General features: G+C 40.4%; 2 long non-coding RNA genes across 2 annotated transcripts; one reads left to right on the top strand and one right to left on the bottom strand.

The window, feature by feature from the left end:
- The first annotated feature begins 6,665 nt into the window (after positions 1-6,665).
- On the top strand, positions 6,666-7,831 carry LOC109890489 (uncharacterized). Its single transcript, XR_002255421.2, has 2 exons — positions 6,666-7,256; positions 7,350-7,831. It is a non-coding gene; the product is annotated as an uncharacterized LOC109890489 (long non-coding RNA).
- Positions 7,832-9,905: 2,074 nt separating this feature from the next.
- On the bottom strand, positions 9,906-15,105 carry LOC109890482 (uncharacterized). The gene is made up of 5 exons (XR_002255415.2): positions 13,919-15,105; positions 13,500-13,838; positions 13,008-13,115; positions 12,521-12,612; positions 9,906-10,789 (listed from the first exon to the last, which is right to left on the bottom strand). It is a non-coding gene; the product is annotated as an uncharacterized LOC109890482 (long non-coding RNA).
- Positions 15,106-16,695: the final 1,590 nt, after the last annotated feature.

The following is a 16,695-nucleotide window of genomic DNA, read 5'->3' as shown; positions in this document are numbered from 1 at the left end:
GTCTCCCCCTTTGAAGAGGGGGATGACTGCGGCAGCTTTCCAATCCTTGGGGATCTTAGACGATATGAAAGAGAGGTTGAACAGGCTGGTAATAGGGGTTGCGACAATGGCGGCGGATAGTTTCAGAAATAGAGGTTAAACAGATTGTCAAGTCCAGCTGATTTGTACGGGTCCAGGTTTTGCAGCTCTTTCAGAACATCTGCTATCTGGATTTGGGTAAAGGAGAAGCTGGGGAGGCTTGGGCGAGTAGCTGGGGGGGGGGGGGGTGCAACCAAGAGGAAAGCTATGAAATGAAGAGTATAACTCTTACTCTGAAAAATAATTTAATACATATTTGTGGGAAAGTATATTTAAAAAAATATATATTCTGATGATGTTTAGGCCAGCAGAGAAGGCCTTGCCGGCCCTGACGGCCCACCACTGCTAACAAATAAGTCTTCAATAAAACTCCCAAGGCGTGACCTTTCTTGAATTAATATATTGAAAACGTTTATGTTGTGAAACTGCAAAATATAGAAAAGAATATACTTTAGTATTCAATTCACACTGACATACTGTAGCTGTATATTATACATTTGAAGTTACATAAATACAAAGCACGTGTTAAGGTACCATGCATCTCATGTGGCTAAGTGTTACTCATATGGTAATTGCCAAACTCCTTTCATTACTCAAATAATGTACAACCATCTATGGAGGATAACAAAGCATATTACACTAGAAACAGTAACAAAACTACAGTATTGTATATTTTACAATTCATATGCATGACGCACGAGCAAAGTAATACAGCTAACGACATACATGAAAGGCATTGCAATTTGTGAGTAAATGCAACCAACCAACATTGATATGTAAGCAACTCTATCAATAACAAGATTAGCATCACTAGCTAAATGCTTGAATCAAATTTACAAACAAATATTTTCCAAGGCTGAAGCGTGACAAGAAATAACTACACTGAAAGACCTGCACCGCAGCGTTGTTTTTAGCTGCTTCTATGCGTGCAGAACGACTTATCTCCTTCCTGTTTCCGTCATCTTTCTAAGTACCAGAAAGCTCCACTAGGGGGCGAATAACACCATGGAACACAGTGAAAATACATTTGAACCATATAAAATAATCTGTTACCTCCTAACAGGATGGCAGTACAATACTACAACAATGGGGAAAAGGAAAATTGCCCTATCACCTATTATCCCTAAAAATCCACCACCCACCACCCTATCTAGTCCTACTCCAGACCAACGGCCTTAGAGGACATATCACTACCACTCAACACCCCCTACAGTTGCCACCACAACCTCTATGTTCTGTGACTTTCAAACCATTTCTACAGTACAATTACCAACCACGGCTATAAATGCTAAAGATCCCACTTTACTGAAGCACATATTCTTCCCATCACTCTCTCTTGATATCTACCTACTTACATGAATCCTCTCAGGATCCCTCACCCAGTACCATCTTCCTCTACCACTCTCTTCACTGCTACGGCATACAACACTTTCTGTACTACTCTGACCCTTGCAACCTCAATCTTCCTTTCTCTCACAGGACACCTCCGATCTCCAGCCTCATGATCACCCCCACAACTAACACAAACAACTTCCTCCACTGATACTACACATTCCTTCATCTCATGCCCTCCTGCACACTTCTCACATCTAGGCATCTCCCTCCTACACACTGTTGCAATATGCCCATAAACTTCACACCTAAAACAACTCTCACGGGATAACTGACACGTTCTTGACCTTATCTGGTAACGACTCTGCATCAAAACTCAGCATGACAGATAATGTCTTCTCCGTTTCCCCACCGGATCTACTGCTCACCAAATGGCGTGCATCACAGACACCGGGAATCTTCCATTTCAACTGCTCCTCCTCAACACTTAATGCCACCCCCATTATCACTCCTTTCCAGAGAGCAAAGCACGTCACAATTATTGTCCCTAATCTCGTAATCCGGACCGCCCGCTCAATCTGGGCGCAGGAAACACAACAAATCATCACCAGTCCACTCCGAGTTACATTCACTAACTCAACAGTCCCCAACCTCTCCTCCACCCAACCTGACACCACATATGGATCACCCAAAAATCAAGGATCTATTCTCTCTACAAATCTCACTCCCACTGGGCCAAAATATTCCTCATCATCCTTGGAAGGAGGCCCAAACTCTGCGTTCCTCGCCGCAGGTACTTCACCCTCACTCTCAACAAGTTAAGATTTAAACTTTAACGTTAATTATCTAGAAACACGTTCAAAAATATATGCATATTTGCAGATGTTGTACCTTAGACCCTATTCCACATCATCTGAGTTTGTGTTGTGCCTGCCATCGGTTCAGACACAACATGCTCTTGAATACAGGGTGGGTGCTATTTCATTTGGTTGTTAGGTAGCCTAGCGCATAAAGCATTGGGCCTGCAACGGAAAGGGCGCTGGTTTGAATACCTGAGCCAACAAGTTGAAAAATCTGTAGATGTGTTCTTGAGCAAGGTATTTAACCCTAACTTGCTCAAAGGAGCCCGGTTCTACTATGGCTGAACCTGTAAATCAACACATTTCACTGCACATATCCAGTGTACTGACAATAAAACATCATTGATTTGTTTTTCAATCATAGAAATACAAGTCACCATTGAAATGTACATTTAATTGAAACTTCTAATTACTACCACAAAGATGACCGCCGGTCCATCCACTATTGAAGGTCAACTTAAATGGTCATCTCTATTCTGTTTTTTTTATTTCTATGATTTAAATAGAGTTCCTATGGAGGATGGAAAGTATAATTTAAAACAACAGATATTCCCATTCAAGTCACCGTTCTTTGATGTGTGGACCTCCAACCATCTTTGAGGTTCCATTTGATTTATATTTGAGTCATTTATCACCCAAAACATGACACCCACCCTGTGTTCAAGAGCATGTTGTGTCTCAACCGATGGTGGGCACAACACCAAAACCTTAGATGATGTGAAATGGGATCTAAGCTACAACACATGCGACTGCAAATATGAAACAAATCTGAGTTAGTTAACATTAAAGGTTAAAAGATCAAATTTGTATTAAAAATATTTTTTCCCCCCAGAAATTATAGAAGAGTTTGACAAACCTGTTTCTAAGCTTTTAAATGATTTCAATCTCAACCGTTTATCTTTTCCAGTGATGAAGACAAGGTTTCATTCTGTTGGGTTCTGAGAGTATGAAATACACTTATTCATGTCACTTGGGAGGGCTTAGGTTTAGAGGGTCTACACCAGAAGCTAATGGTTATCTGTAGGAGGAAGGTATATAGTGTGTGCAATTAATCTTGGAATGTGCTGAGTGCAGGGAAGCGAGGTCAGGTCAGGTCACGTTAAGGGAGAAAGAAAAGTTTATGTCCATATTACTTAGTTTCCTGCCGAGCAGTAAAGATACAGTGTTTGCACAGATGTGTAGGAGGAGACTCAGCCTAGGAGGAAGGGTTAAATATCAGTGCTTGTACAGATGTGTAGGAGGAGACTCAGCCTAGGAGGAAGGGTTAAATATCAGTGCTTGTACAGATGTGTAGGAAGAGACTCAGCCTAGGAGGAAGGGTTAAATATCAGTGCTTGTACAGATGTGTAGGAGGAGACTCAGCCTAGGAGGAAGGGTTAAATATCAGTGCTTGTACAGATGTGTAGGAAGAGACTCAGCCTAGGAGGAAGGGTTAAATATCAGTGCTTGTACAGATGTGTAGGAAGAGACTCAGCCTAGGAGGAAGGGTTAAATATCAGTGCTTGTACAGATGTGTAGGAGGAGACTCAGCCTAGGAGGAAGGGTTAAATATCAGTGCTTGTACAGATGTGTAGGAGGAGACTCAGCCTAGGAGGAAGGGTTAAATATCAGTGCTTGTACAGATGTGTAGGAAGAGACTCAGCCTAGGAGGAAGGGTTAAATATCAGTGCTTGTACAGATGTGTAGGAGGAGACTCAGCCTAGGAGGAAGGGTTAAATATCAGTGCTTGTACAGATATGTAGGAGGAGACTCAGCCTAGGAGGAAGGGTTAAATATCAGTGCTTGTACAGATGTGTAGGAGGAGACTCAGCCTAGGAGGAAGGGTTAAATATCAGTGCTTGTACAGATGTGTAGGAAGAGACTCAGCCTAGGAGGAAGGGTTAAATATCAGTGCTTGTACAGATGTGTAGGAGGAGACTCAGCCTAGGAGGAAGGGTTAAATATCAGTGCTTGTGTGAACATGTCTTTGTCTGAATGCAGCTGTATTGGCCCTCTGGGAAGAATAAACTCAGTTAAACTTTCATAGTGTCCGTAGAGTTTTTTTACTCTGAACCTAACAATTCAAATCTAAAGTGGTTCTGTCAAAAAAAGATTGAATTCAAATGGTTTACCCATAGGCGTAGCTGGCAATTATATACTATAACTCAAATACTATACATGTCCCATCATCATGCTAATGAAACCTTTTGAGTTGGACATTGTCGGTCACACACTCTCCAAAGGTGCGTCCCGAATGGAACACTAGAGAATGTTGATTTTGTCCATCCACATCAAACAGGACGCGCAGGTTGAAATATCAAAACGAACTCCGAACCAATTATATTAATTTGGGGACAGGTCGAAAAGCATCAAACATTCATGGCAATTTAGCTAGATAGCTTCTTGTTGCTAGCTAATTTGTCCTGGGATATGAACATTGGGTTGTTATTTCAATTGAAATGCACAAGGTGCACAAGGTGCATCTACTCTGACAATTAATCCACAGATTAATAGTTTGTTTCCAGTAATCTCTCCTCCTTCGGGCTTCTTCTTCTTTGGACTTTATATGGCGGTAGGCAACCAACTTTAAGGTGCAGTACCACCACCAACTGGCCTGGAGTGTGGACCACAGTTTGTCTTTCAATCACTGACGGCGAGTATATGCTCCTAAAACCAATGAGGAGATTTGCAGTGTATCAAGCTTCACAAATAGAACCGAGTTCTATGTTAGCACCTGGCTACGCAGACGCGCGCGAGCAGTTTGGATGCAAGGAATTGAATAACATGTGTATGGACATTTATTTTGCAACAAGTGGTGTGGTCAGCCTGCCAATAAACAGGATCAGCAAGTGACGTGACGCAACATACTGGACCAGAGCTTATTTGGACAGTGTTCAAAGACAATGTGCTGCTGGATTAAGAACGTCAATTATCTCTCCTAGATCATTTACCTCTTGACTCCCTTGTGAGTATAATGTGTCCACCTCTTTTCTATGCTAGGGCTTTTGCCTCGTGGCTGGTTTCTGTTGGTTATTTGTTGGGTTACCAGGATGCATTGTGCGAACACATGCAGTGCTTTCTATTTTCAACCTGTTCAAATGTCTGCCAAAATGTGTGGTACTGTGTGTATCACTGAAAATCATGATGACACATAAGGACTAAAAAGTGCAGGTTATATTATATTGATGTGATCCTTGAGATGTTATAGAGACTTTGCTGAGATGTTTGTGTACACTGCCTCACCTCAAATCCCTGACTACAGTTTGTTTGTTTGCAGCACACCTAACCAGCCTGAGAGGATGATGTCACAGGGGATATTTAGAAGCCCAGTAGAGTCCCTGTAGATGGAATAATTTCCCTGATATGTAGACCCCATACCACCAGGCCCTGGAACCTGCCTTAACTAACACCCGTACCCTGTCATAACACACACACACCTTGCCCTGCCACAACCGGGAAAATGAAGTGTCATCAAGGACAGACCATCTGAAGAGTTTTGTGATTATTGCATCATTGTTCTAGAAGCTATGGCTAAATAATTAGACATGATTTACTGGACATGTGTAGGCTATACCTTATCTCAAATCATTTTTGTTTGTTTGTTATTGTTTAAGACAACTTTGTTACGGTAGAGTAACAACCCCTGTGAAGGCATTCATTACAAAAGTGTATTGCAACAGACACATTCTTACACACTGGGGAACAAAACATTGTAAAACCCCAGCCTGAGACCATTTACATTAGCTATTTGTGTGGTGGTGAAATGTGCTACTTTCCACTGTGCAAGATCTTTCTCACAACTTCTGCTGAGTGGGTCACTTCCTGTGACCTTCACTGCAATTTCAATGGCCATTTCCACAGAAGTCACAGCTTTAGAAAAAAAAGGAAGTTAAGCAGCTGATTACTGTAATCATGAGATTTTACTAGAAGATAGTTACACTAATGGATTGACCATTCATGTATATAATAACACACTGGGACTAGCTGGAGTTGTTAGCTTGTACTTGTGGAACTATGCATTATACTGCAATAGTAACTATTGACTCAAGTTCAGGATGTAATCCTCTTGGTGCGGCAGGGTAGCCTAGTGGTTAGAGCGGTGGACTAGTAACCGGAAGTTTGCAAGTTCAAACCCCCGAGCTGACAAGGCAGTTAACCCACTGTTCCTAGGCTGTCATTGAAAATAAGAATTTGTTCTTAACTGATCTTGCCTAGTTAAATAAAGGTGACATTTAAAAAAAAAATTTAAAAAAAATTGGTGGTGCTGTGATCTGTGTCACTGATTTAAATGGCAAAACACCTACAGTGGGGCAAAAAATACTTATTTTCCACCATAATTTGCAAATAAATTCATAAAAAATCCTGGATTTTCTTCCCTAATTTTGTCTGTCATAGTTGAAGTGTACCTATGATGAGCATTACAGGCCTCTCTCATCTTTTTAAGTGGGAGAACTTGCACAATTGGTGGCTGACTAAATACTTTTTTGCCCCACTGTACATGTTATGTTATATGCTTTTCAGTATTTGAATTGGTGAGTAAGAATGCTGCAACTGTTCAAGTGGTGTACAACAAGTCTCTTACCTCTGGTCTGCATCTTGAGGTGGTCTTAGTTTTGAAAGACAGTTTCTGTTCTGATATGCCAAGACAACGATATGTACTGAAATACAAACCAACATCATAGGAAAAGTCTATATCAATATTACACAAGTAACATCTACATTCTCAGCATATAACATTAAATATGTGTTACATCTGTGTTACAATGTGTTACATCTGCTCCTGCCACGCCCTCTACTGCTCATCCTGTGTCTCCTTGACATGCCACCACTCCCCCAGTACACTCTCCCTCTCCCTCTCTCTCTCTGTGTGTGTGTGATTGTGTGGGCGGAGACAGGTGTGCTGGAGTGAAGGCAGATCCCCACCAGCTGCAACCTGTTCCATAATCAAGACCTCTACAAACACTCAGCCCTGCCACTTCCACGCTGCCAGATTGTAATCTCTGCTCAGTCAGTCTACACTTCTAGCTGTTTGTTACTGTTAAATCCTGTTATTCTGTTGTGCCTGCTTTCCTTGCCTGACACTGTTCTCCTCTCCGCTAGTTACCCCCGCTCTGACTCTGGTCCCTGTCTCCAGTTCCACGTCTCGACATCCTGCTACTTTTTCCTGGATTCCCCACTCTACTACTCCCTGGGATTCCCCTCCGGACCTGCTTACCCTGTCCCAACCCCTCTCACTCCAGCCTCAGCCTCAGCACCTGTTTTCCTGCAACCCAACCGAGCTTCCCCTGGCCTGCACTCCATCTTCCCCCTGTGTTTAAATAAATACCTTGGTTACTTCATCCCAGTCTCCTCGTCTGAGTCTGCTCTTGGATTCCCCTGTTCCACTCCGGGTAACACAATGTTATATATCCTGGGTTACTCTAAACCAGTTTTACAAGACATCACACATTTGTAACAGAACAAGGAAGACCATAATGAACAGGATGTTTAAAGTGGTCTGCATCCCACATTCAACATATGTTGTGACAGGATAAATACTCAAAATGTGATATATTTAAATAAAGATGTATATTTTGATGAAATATATCTGTAATTTAATTGAATCTGCACTGGTGGTTATGAGTCTGGTGCCATTTCTGAATAGTAGACCCTGGTCTTCTTTCTGTGCACAGTAAAAACCTCCACAATCACCTACTGTTACATTCTAGAGGTCAGACGTATCATAGTCATGCCCACTTTTCCTATAGACTTACTCATTGCAGGGACACATTATTTCCTTCGACAGTTATTAAATCCAATAACTGAATTTCAATTCAAGTCCCGAATTGAATAGCAATTTACTTTATTGACCCTCCCCCCTTTCAAATAGGTGTGTCTTTATGGTCAGTTAGCTTTCATTACTAGTGGAACACCAGTTAAGCATTAGGGGGGCGCTATAAAATTTTTGGGATGAAAAACGTTCCCGTTTTAAACAATATATTTTGTCACGAAAATATGCTCGACTATGCATATAATTGACAGCTTTGGATAGAAAACACTCTGACGTTTCCAAAACTGCAAATATATTGTCTGTGAGTGCCACAGAACTGATGTTACAGGCGAAACCCATCCAACCAGGAAGAGCCACATTTTTTTAAACCGCCCCATGCCAATGATTCCTTATATGGCTGTGAATGAGCTACGGATGAGCTTACGTTTTCCACGTATTCCCCAAGGTGTCTACAGCATTGTGACGTCTTTTTACACATTTCCATTGAAGAATAGCCATAAGGGACCATATATAGCAAGTGGTCACATGGTGTCTCCCGCAGAAAATCTTGCGTAAAATACTGAGGTAGCCATTTTTCCAATCGCTTCTTATGAGAAACCAATTGCCTCGACGGATATATTATCGAATATATATGTTAAAAACACCTTGAGGATGGATCCTAAACAACGTTTGCCGTGTTTCTGTCGATATTATGGAGCAAATTTTGAAAAAAGTTTGGCGTTGTAGTGGTAGCATTTTCCGGTCGATTTCTCAGCCAAGCATGATGAACAAACGGGAGCTATTTCGCCTACAAAAATAATATTTTTGGAAAAAAGGAACATTTGCTATCTAACTGGGAGTCTCCTGAGTGAAAGCATCTGAAGTTCTTCAAAGGTAAATTATTTAATTTGGTTGCTTTTCTTATTTTCGTGAAAATGTTGCCTGCTGCCAGCAGAGCCTAGCATAGCATTATGCCATGATAAACTTACACAAATGCTTGTCTAGCGTTGGCTGTAACGCATATTTTGAAAATCTGAGATGACAGTGTTGTTAACAAAAGGCTAAGCTTGTGTTTGAATATATTTAATTAATTTCATTTGCGATTTTCATGAATAGGAAAAGTTTCTAGGGGTATTTATGTCTGCTGCGTTATGCTAATTCGTTTGAGGCTATGATTACGATCCCGGATCCGGGATTGCTAGTTTCAAGATTAACTTAACTTAAGTAAAGTTCAAACTTTAAAAAGTGATGAAAAAAACAATACAATGATGTGGGTCATTGTTAACTTGCTTAAAGTTTCCACATTAAGTGCAAGTCTGTGCAAAGAGGAAGTGGTGAGTGTCAATTCATCTCTGGCATAATAGCCACATTCTCATTATGCAGAGCAAGAAAAGCTATTGAAAACAGCCCCTCTACCTGGTATTGAAGCTAGAATCCTTAGTTGTTTCTTCCATTTAGGGACTCTTATTATAAATTAACGATATACATATTGATTCTTGAGGAATATAACTTATATATGCCTCATGATCTTGGTCAAATGTCCTACCCCATCAGAACACAAAATATAAACAAACACTGTGTAGCCTCAAAGCATGGTTAAAACTCTAATGTTGATATCATGGATGATCTGACCATAGTTCTGTCTACGAATGTGAGTGGTTACATATTTCCAGGCCCATCCCTCAGCTTTTTACCAAAATTGAGGCCACTTTGTTATTGTATCAATTAATGATTCTAGCTTTATTTTTCCATGAAGTGAACAATGAGATAATGTTTGAAAAAAGTGCAATACACTGACATTACCTTTCTTATAGTGGTCTGAACTTAAACAACTAAAATATAGAAACCACTACCTGTAACGGGGTGAGTGACTGGTTGCCGGGAAGTCAGGCGCAGGAGAGCAGAGATGGGTGATAACAGGAGAACTTTAATATACACCCTGGCCCAAAGGCACAGGCGAGGCAGCACAAAGCACAACCACGGGAACATGAACCGGGTTAAACAAAACAAACAAACCTAGGTTTGTTGAAACAAACATAGCGCAAGCCAGCCTGTAGCGTAACACCCTACACAAAGAACAATTCCACACACAGACATGGGGGAAACAGATGGTAATATACATTTAATCTGATGAGGGAATGTGAACCAGGTAAACAAACAAATTAAAGGTGGACCGACCTCGGCAGAAGTTGTGACACTACCTTCTACTCAGAAAGGTGTTATGGGGCACATGAAGTAGGCTTTCTAATGAACTAATTGAAAGCTTGTACAAGTCATCAAAAATGGTTTATTGTACAGTAATTGGGACGTGTAGCTAAGCTCTCAAACAGGATATGTGTGGTTGATGCAGCATCAATACACTACAAAAGGCTTGGGGGCTTTTTCTACAGAAATGCACAAACCTCTTCCTAACTGCTTCACAAAAAAAGTAACAGTTTACTTTCAAGACAGGCAAATATGAACTTATTTCCAGCAATGAAAAATGAAAAACATGAATCAAGACACAAAAGTAATAATTTCCTTCAAAGATATTGCTGACTGGTATATAGACGATAGTGACGAAGAGCACCACTAAATACATTACACAAAAATATGAATATTCAGAGTAGATTCACTTTATCTACCAAAGTCATTTTCTAGTTCACATTATCCATCAAAGTCAAGATTTGGCACCTTATTAAGTAGTAGTTGTGAGTTCATGATTTGGAAACTGGACTCTTGAGTAAATAGTTGAGGCTATGGGGTCGGGCCTTAGTCCTCTCGCTTGGGGTACCAGCTGTATCACTTCATACTGAAAAACAATGTGGATATGAGTGAAAACATCCCTCATAAAGATAAATATAATATATTGTAATATACTGTATATATACAGTGCCTTGCGAAAGTATTCGGCCCCCTTGAACTTTGCGACCTTTTGCCACATTTCAGGCTTCAAACATAAAGATATAAAACTGTACTTTTTTGTGAAGAATCAACAACAAGTGGGACACAATCATGAAGTGGAACGACATTTATTGGATATTTCAAACTTTTTTAACAAATCAAAAACTGAAAAATTGGGCGTGCAAAATTATTCAGCCCCCTTAAGTTAATACTTTGTAGCGCCACCTTTTGCTGTGATTACAGCTGTAAGTCGCTTGGGGTATGTCTCTATCAGTTTTGCACATCGAGAGACTGAAATTTTTCCCATTCCTCCTTGCAAAACAGCTCGAGCTCAGTGAGGTTGGATGGAGAGCATTTGTGAACAGCAGTTTTCAGTTCTTTCCACAGATTCTCGATTGGATTCAGGTCTGGTTTTGACTTGGCCATTCTAACACCTGGATATGTTTATTTTTGAACCATTCCATTGTAGATTTTGCTTTATGTTTTGGATCATTGTCTTGTTGGAAGACAAATCTCCGTCCCAGTCTCAGGTCTTTTGCAGACTCCATCAGCTTTTCTTCCAGAATGGTCCTGTATTTGGCTCCATCCATCTTCCCATCAATTTTAACCATCTTCCCTGTCCCTGCTGAAGAAAAGCAGGCCCAAACCATGATGCTGCCACCACCATGTTTGACAGTGGGGATGGTGTGTTCAGGGTGATGAGCTGTGTTGCTTTTACGCCAAACATAACGTTTTGCATTGTTGCCAAAAAGTTCAATTTTGGTTTCATCTGACCAGAGCACCTTCTTCCACATGTTTGGTGTGTCTCCCAGGTGGCTTGTGGCAAACTTTAAACGACACTTTTTTATGGATATCTTTAAGAAATGGCTTTCTTCTTGCCACTCTTCCATAAAGGCCAGATTTGTGCAATATACGACTGATTGTTGTCCTATGGACAGTCTCCCACCTCAGCTGTAGATCTCTGCAGTTCATCCAGAGTGATCATGGGCCTCTTGGCTGCATCTCTGATCAGTCTTCTCCTTGTATGAGCTGAAAGTTTAGAGGGACGGCCAGGTCTTGGTAGATTTGCAGTGGTCTGATACTCCTTCCATTTCAATATTATCGCTTGCACAGTGCTCCTTGGGATGTTTAAAGCTTGGGAAATCTTTTTGTATCCAAATCCGGCTTTAAACTTCTTCACAACAGTATCTCGGACCTGCCTGGTGTGTTCCTTGTTCTTCATGATGCTCTCTGCGCTTTTAACGGACCTCTGAGACTATCACAGTGCAGGTGCATTTATACGGAGACTTGATTACACACAGGTGGATTGTATTTATCATCATTAGTCATTTAGGTCAACATTGGATCATTCAGAGATCCTCACTGAACTTCTGGAGTGAGTTTGCTGCACTGAAAGTAAAGGGGCTGAATAATTTTGCATGCCCAATTTTTCAGCTTTTTATTTGTTAAAAAAGTTAGAAATATCCAATAAATGTCGTTCCACTTCATGATTGTGTCCCACTTGTTGTTGATTCTTCACAAAAAAATGCAGTTTTATATATTTATGTTTGAAGCCTGAAATGTGGCAAAAGGTCGCAAAGTTCAAGGGGGCCGAATACTTTCGCAAGGCACTGTATATATTCTCACTACAGATACTGACCTCTAGACTGTCTGTCCTTTCAGGTGGTTCAGGGGTTGGAGGAGAGTCATGGTTCTTCTGGCAAGCAGCTCTCTTCCACAGCACTGAAATGGCTAAGATGACCCATACAGGTGGAATTAGTATAGACTATTGTGATCACACTTCACTGAGTAACATCTTACAGTGTGTATTGGGTCTCCATGCAGTCAAAAGTACAGTAACAGATAGTCCTAACATTGCTTGTAAAAGCAGGAAAGGTTAGCCTGGTATCCAGTCTAAAGAAAAGTTTTAGTAAGATAAAAAATATAATAATATGCCATTTATCAGACGCTTTTATCCTAAGCAACTTATAGTCATGCCTGCATACACTTTACATATGGGTGGCACGGGAAATCAAACCCACAACCCTGGCAACACAAGTGCCATGTTCTACCAACTGAGCCACAACATACCACCACAATGTTACTAGGTTACTAACAAACCCCATTTTAAGAATGTAGAAACACACCTGACACCAATAAAATGAGCACTGCATTCAAGACCCCAGATCCAATGAGAAGACCCTTTAGCCATGTTGTGTTGAATTCTCTGGGTTGCTCTGTTGCTTCAGGATCAACTGAAATTGGCAAATGTACTTACTTAGAATTTCTGCATTTTATTTCAACCAAATGTGATAGCCTAAATAAGCACAATATGTTTACAATCATTAAAATACTTGAGACTATTAAAGTCACTATTAAATTAGTTGAAAAATGACAAACACAATCACTTATGGAGCTTCACACTTATATTTGTTGGTTCGTTGATTTATTTGAGAACTGCAGGGTTATGGAAAACATTTATAGCCTAGATTCACTTTGAGTTATGGTACTCAAAGTGGATGTAACATTTCTGTAGTGGTTTTGCACCTAGCTGTGTTAAACATGAACAAAAACACTTTTCAGAAGTATATTTGAGACAAAATAGAGAATGTTGGTGATTGAATGAAATGTGCACTTACCAGGGGTCATGAGTCTGGTGCCGTTACTGAAAAGGAAACTATCGTTTTCTTTCTTTGCACAGTAATACACTCCACAATCATCTACTGTTACATTCTGTATTAACAATCTATGTCCCGTTTCTAATGAATATTTCTGTCTATAATTATTATTGTAATAAAAAGCATCAGGACTCCTACTACTGAAAGAGCGGAGTATGGCCAGTGGAGGCTGTGGTTGGCGATGTAGGTACCAATGTGCATCAGTTACATTATTAAGAGAACAGTTCAGTGTTGCATTGTGTCCAAGCTCTACCAGTGTCTCTGTCAAAGCCTCAGCTCCAACACACAGTTTTAAGACACCTAAGAACAGAAGAATCCATGAGACACTTCATTTATTGTAAAATGAATGTAAAATAAATAAGAAAAATAAATGGTCTTACAGAACAGACAGGCAACAATCCTCGTCATCCTCAGAGCTGTGATAAATCTTTGATACTGAACTGACTTCCTCCTTCTGACAGACATCTGACTGAACACACAATGCAACCACATGATCTTAACACTCTTTAATAAAGAGCATTGAGGAAGTGAATATGTTTCCTTGAAATAACACTGTGGTGTCAAAGTAACTACTTTCTAATTGAAAAGTTGACTAGAATAACAATGTTTTTACTGTGCAGCACATGTTCAATCTCAAGATATCAACAAAACATCTGTCATTTGGTAGTACAATATTAATAACTGATCTGGAAATATTTCAATATCTTAGTTACTAAAGCTGCATCTTGTTGACAGGAGGGACACACTGACTCAAAGCTATTTCAATCCCATTTCCAATTTTGACTTTACAGATGGCCCTGGTTTATGCATTGACTCAGCAACAAATATTATATTAAAAGTGCATTAAATATAGTTTGCAATGGTTAGAGCGTTGGGCCAGTACCCAAAAAGGTTGCTGGATCAAATCCCCGAGCTGCCAAGGTAAAGGTCTGTCATTCTGCAACGCAGAATGCAATGCAGTTAACCCACTGTTCCCCAAGCCCCTAAGATGTGGATGTCGATTAAGGCAGCCCCCCGCATCTCTCTGATTCAGAGGGGTTGGGTTAAATGCGGAAGACATATTTCAGTTGTACAACTGACTAGATATCCCCTTTCCCTTTAAGTGGTCCTATCAGTAAACACACCGTGGCTACAGGCAATTTGGAATAGCTTTTTTCCTCGACCTCTTGAAAGGTGGTTCTAGCAAGAGGTATATTTTAAGTCTTCTATTAAATACATCCCAGACAAAAAACAAGTTTTTCCATCAGTTTAAACACTCAGTACTTGTCAACAGTTTCATAAGAGGTACAATGACCAATTTCTATGCTGTAAGTCATAGAAAGTAGAGAGTTGGACTGAGGAGGAGTAACAGGAAGGTGCGGTTCTGTCTTCTGATGCTCATGCTGCTGCTCTTAGAATCACCTTCAGGCTCAGGAGCAGTTTCTCTGTAAAATAAAGAGTTATCATAGCTGTTTAGGCCCCTTACTTTTTTCAGTCTTTACGGCTTTGAGTTAAGTTAGTTTCAGAATAGGTGGCAAGGAATAAGTTAGTCCTAAATATTTCCAAAACTAAAAGCATTGTATTTGGGACAAATCATTCACTAAACCCTAAACCTCAACTACATCTCACAATGAATAATGTGGAAATTGAGCAAGTTGAGGTGATTAAACTGCTTGGAGTAACCCTGAATTGTAAAACTGTCATGGTCAAAACATATTGATACGACAGTAGCTAAGATGGGGAGAAGTCTGTCCATAATAAAGCGCTGTTCTGCCTTCTTAACAACACTATCAACAAGCAGGTCCTACAGGCCCTAGTTTTGTCGCACCTCAACTACCATTCAGTAGTGTGGTCAGGTGCCACAAAGAGGGACTTAGGAAAATTGCAGTTGGCTCAGAACAGGGCAGCACGGCTGGCCCTTAAAAGTACACAGAGAGCTAACATTAATGATATGCATGTCAATCTCTCATGGCTCAAAGTGGAGGACAAATTGACGTTATCACTACCTGTTTTTGTAAGAAGTGTTGAGAAGCTGAATGTACCGAGCTGTCTGTTTAAAATACAAGCACACAGCTCGGACACCCATGCATACCCCACAGGACATGCCACCAGAGGTCTCTTCACAATCCCCAAGTCCAGAACAGACTATGGGAGGCGCACAGTACCACATAGAGCCACATAGAGCCATGACTACATGGAACTCTATTCCACATCAGGTAACTGATGCAAGCAGTAAAATTTGATTTTTAAAAAAACATACAAATACACCTTATGTAACAGCAGGAACTGTGAAGAGACACACAAAGTACAGACATTTTGTATTTTTTATGTTAGATATAATAGTGGTGTAATAATGTTATATGATTTTTGTTTTTTTATGCAATGTAAGTGCTTTAATGTGTTTTCACCCTGTGAGGACAGACGCTGGTAGAGACAAGAAGCAGGTAGACCAATATAGAGGGGGTAGTCAACAAAGTAAAGGTGAGTCCAATATTGGATGTAATGATGGTGAAAGGTGTGTGTAATGAAGACAGACTGGCGCCAGAGAGGGAGCAGGCGTGACAGACCCCGGGAAGTGTGCCATGGCAGCATCTAATGGGGATCCCTAATAAATACAAATACTGTATCAACTTCTTAAAACTGTTCATGGAAATTCCAATACTGTATAGATAAGCAAAGGCAGAATCATGACCATTCTCTATGAATTGTCTGTTACACTTGGTTGTAATACAAACCTTGAACAGAAAGTTCCACTTGACGAAGAATGTCCTCTGTTGGTATGAAACATGAATAACTCCCACTATCAGAGTCCTTGAGATCAGTCAGTAGGAGAGAGAAGTTGCCGTTTGCCCATTCCTCAGGGAAAATCCTGGTTCTCTCTGAACTGACGGTCTTGGTCTGTCAAGTCTGATTTTCCCAGGACAGTATTGTAGACATTACGGTCATCCTTGTATCGCCAAAATATGGTGACCTCTTCAGCAGGCATTGCATTGTACCTACAGTGAGGGAAAAAAGTATTTGATCACCTGCTGATTTTGTACATTTGCCCACTGACAAAGAAATTATCAGTCTATAATTTTAATGGTAGGTTTATTTGAACAGTGAGAGACAGAATAACAACAACAAAAATCCAGAAAAACACATGTCAAAAATGTTATAAATTGATTTGCATTTTAAT

Source organism: Oncorhynchus kisutch, linkage group LG16 (assembly GCF_002021735.2).
Source record: "Oncorhynchus kisutch isolate 150728-3 linkage group LG16, Okis_V2, whole genome shotgun sequence".
Classification (NCBI taxonomy): domain Eukaryota; kingdom Metazoa; phylum Chordata; class Actinopteri; order Salmoniformes; family Salmonidae; genus Oncorhynchus; species Oncorhynchus kisutch.
This window is presented reverse-complemented; position numbering and strand designations above follow the sequence as displayed.